The sequence below is a fragment of the Papilio xuthus genome, unplaced genomic scaffold, assembly GCF_000836235.2.
Source record: "Papilio xuthus unplaced genomic scaffold, Pxut_1.1 DF825928.1, whole genome shotgun sequence".
Taxonomy (NCBI): Eukaryota; Metazoa; Arthropoda; class Insecta; order Lepidoptera; family Papilionidae; genus Papilio; species Papilio xuthus.
The window spans coordinates 4145462-4149707 of record NW_013532721.1 but is presented as its reverse complement, the minus strand read 5'-3'; positions in this window follow the sequence as shown (position 1 = coordinate 4149707).

The window sequence follows — 4246 nt, the reverse complement described above, 5'->3', positions numbered from 1 at the left end:
TAATGCGTGCGATAAAGATGTCGAGTGTTGATCATTATTTTGCGTCTGTGATGATTGTACACATAACCTTGGAATTCCAATTCTATAGCAATTACTAAGGTATGCACATTTTTATTATATTATAAATCACAACATTCGTTATAAAATTTAAAACATGTACCTAAATATAAATCACAAAGAACTAATTAGGTCTTTATCAAATTTAAATGAAAAAGCACTAAATATCAAATACAAAATTATCACTAAACCTAGGTCTTAGGGTTAGGGCTCTTTTGATTTACGTTATTCCAATCTTTGTTGTTGTTTAAATACAATGCTAGCTTCACTGTTTAATCATATTTCAATTATATTTTCTAAAAAATCGCAATAATCTTTTAGTACTTTTAAAACATCCACAATAGGCTTTCTGTAGTAACTTCTGCGGAGTCATAGCAATGTGTATTCTTCCTGTATTTTATTACTGTAATTTGCATAGCAACAACTACGTCTTAATAATTCATAAGAATGTACGTAATTATATCATAAATATATCAAAGAATGTTATTATAATCGATCAAATTAATAAAATCAATGTTTATTTATTATAACCATATCTTACTAATATTATAGATGCGAATGTTTGGATGTATGGATTGATGGATGTTTGTAACAAAGTATCCCTAGAACGGCTGCTCGAATCTCGCTTTAGCATAGAACAGGCCTGTAGAACATAGCCTGGAATAAACATAGGCTAATAACTCGGTGTTTTTAACGCCGCGCGGGCGTAAGCTAGTTCTATATAAGTTTTTATACTACAAACTAAATTTACGTAGCACAAAAAGTTACTTTCTGAGGTTTTAAAACACAAAACAGAAATGCTTGAAACAAATAATATATTGAGCTTTATGGTGGTAAATAGCAGTAGTTTGGATAAAATATTAGACTGAATATATATTTTTTCTTCTATTTATCTGTTTCGGAAGGTAACGTAAGTTCATTAACACATATATGTAATATGACATATACATGACATGTATATAACGAAGGTTGTGCAGCGTTGTCTGTTTACAAACAGCCTCCAGAAACTATCGCGGATGCCATTGCGGTTGTTTTAGTTAAAAACATAAAGGTTCAAGATCAAGTTACGTAAGTATAGAGTTGTTGCGATATAAGTTATTTAACTTAGGTGTTATCGAAGTTGTATAGTCAGTTGTATTTACTGAAAAAATTAAATGAATTTTGTTGTATATAATATTATAAAATTTATACTTAAAACGTGAACATTTTGTGGCTCTTTATAACGTAATTGCGATTCCGGATGAACGCGCTTCATACAATTAAAGTTAATGTGAATAAAAAGTGTTTAAAAGTATTTTTAATATAAAATAATCTTCGATAATTAATTACCTATGGTCGGATTACAAATTTATGATATTAATACCAGATTAGTACCAAAGGGTCAAATTTAAATAAAATTAACTTAAACTCTACATCGAGGTCTTCTCTTCGATATACATAATACATACGTTACAAATGTGGTTAAAAGGTGAATATTTGAATGTTATCAATCTAATTGCTTAACAACAATCCCTTACCAAGTAGAATACTTTCAAAAGATAATTAAAAAAAAATCTTAGCAACTTTCAAACATCAGACATTCTAATAAAAATATTTTATGTATACAGAATTACAGAAAAGTAACTTAAATACATATAAATGTGTTCAAAACATAAATAATTAAGATAAGATGGTAATAAACATGAAATAAATTAGTGACAATATTGTGCAAGGTCAAGATTGTCTAAGAATTTATTGTAGGCTTATGATAATCCAATTTGAGTAATTAATATTATCAAATAAAATGAGAAATAGAGCAATATTCTAGAAATAGCTATAGCCAATAATTATTTTACAGAAAATAAATCTGAGAGCTATATCTATAAGCTAAAAAATATAATTTAAAATTAATTACTTTAAAAGTAAGAACCTTTGTACAAACTTATTTGTAAGTTGTTTTAACTGTATAAGCTAGTGATTGTGACTTTACGTTGTGGCAACTCTATGAAAACATTAATAATTAGCAGTCGAAAAACATGTGAACTAACAATGTCATCTTGACAACGTCATATTTTGACCAATCAGAGAGCGGCAGCTGTGCGGCTGATGTTGCCATTATCATAATTTCGAATTTCCATAAAAATATCACGCATGATATAATAACATGTAGGTTAATTTGTTAATGTGTTTGGATTTATGATTTTAAATGAGTTGTGTTGAGCTGAAAATTAGTTGGAATATGGATAACTTTCGGAATAAGCTGTCAATGTCAAAAACTGCAATGTCGTTGTGTGACTGTGTCGTAGTAGAAGAATTGTAAATTTTATTTTATAAGAACGCGTATAATGCAGCCGTAGTGTCAATGTATTCGGCGCCAATGGGCCTTGGAACAACGTTTAACATTAAAAGTCAAATTATTCATATTAGTGGGCAGGCTTGCGAAATAGGTCACGCTACACACGAGAGGACTATTCTTACATCGTTCGATATTTACTAAACGAAACTTTGTTTTTGTTTCATTTTCCCATCTACAACCTAAATACTAAGTCTTACATATATCAATTTCCTTTATTGATTTTTTCATGGCAATAAAAAATCCCGTTTAAATGTACGTATCATATATTTATTCGTGCAAATAACTTTGTACTTGATGGTACTTAACGAATTATATAAAATTTATTTATTTCTCTGCACGTATCTTTATTTTCATTGGCATAATGTTTGGAATAACCTTTCGTGATCAACAAATTTTTCTTATAGTTTTTCGAACATATTCTATACATACTACAGCTTTGGTAATAAAAATATTTTACATATGTAAATATTCAAAAATGTATTTCCAATTTTAGTAATGATTAACACTAGTAATAGTAGTTGTACTAGTAATTAGTATTTAGGTTAAGTACAGTTCGCTTTAAACTGTAATAAAAAGCAAAGGTGGTGTGCAAGTTTCTACTAATAATAGTCAGCTCAGGTTTTCGGCACTAAAATAACTTCGTATCTTCAAGAAAAATAAATTCACAAGACACAAGCAGGTTTATGACTCGAATAATTTCGTTTAATTTAATTTGAAGTATAGAGTTATATGAGAATAGACCTCATCAAATAGATGTCATCAGTGGAAATGAAGATGACAAACAGTGTCACTAGAATAAGCTGGCAGATGGCTTACAAAGGTCAGGCGCGTGACCTCTTCGGAAGCGAGGTCGCTGCCGACCCCGAATCGAATGGATCCGACGCGACCGACACACGAATTTATGTCTCTGTATTTTAATATGATACTCTTTTTGGACTTTTATTGTAACCATCGCCATCATCTTTATAAAATATCTTGACGCATTCTTTACTCTAACAATAGTTTAAAAATGGAAGACACATTTTTAATGATAACAATACGAATCTTCTTAAATCTCTACCTTATTTACAGATTATTTGTTTTTTTAATGCTCATGTTTAGTTACTTTTCAAAACGCCTATACTTAAATTTGAGCAATTAATATCATGTAGAAAATGTCTATATTATTTCCGCAGGCGTTGAGTGCACTAATGTACCGTTTAGCTTTATTCATTATTCATTTTACATGTGTTGCGGATTGAGGTAAATAAAATTTGTATTTATATTTAATATCATAACAGATTTGGTTAGATCACGTAAAAAGACATAAATATAAAATAATGTGGATGATGCACGACTTCCAATAGAGAATTGAATAAGTTATGATAAATTGAATTATAAATCATGAATTTCATCAAAAACACACCAAATATATAAAACACTACCCACCTTGACTTGCAAAATCAATCAATTGAACGGTTTATGTAAATTTTTGATAAGCGATATGTAAATAACGCAAATAAATCTTTTCCACGTATCACATTTCATACTTTAGGCATTTTGAAACGAAATCAATTGCGTAATTTATCATCAATAAAATGAAGATCAAATTCCAATGCTTAATATATAAGTTTATGTATGTAAACTAAATAAAAATATAAAAAATGTGGTCTACTTTCATAATTCGTAGTTTACGAGAAATTGACGTCATTGTATTTAATTTCGTGAACTTACAGATATTTTTCTACTAAAATTTACAAAATGAGTGGTGTTTTTACTATATGCGCCTGTACAAAATAAATAGCATTAATGCTACAGCAGATATTTGCCTCATTATTACAAGAGTACTTTATTTTCATCGTTCAGTTGTGTATT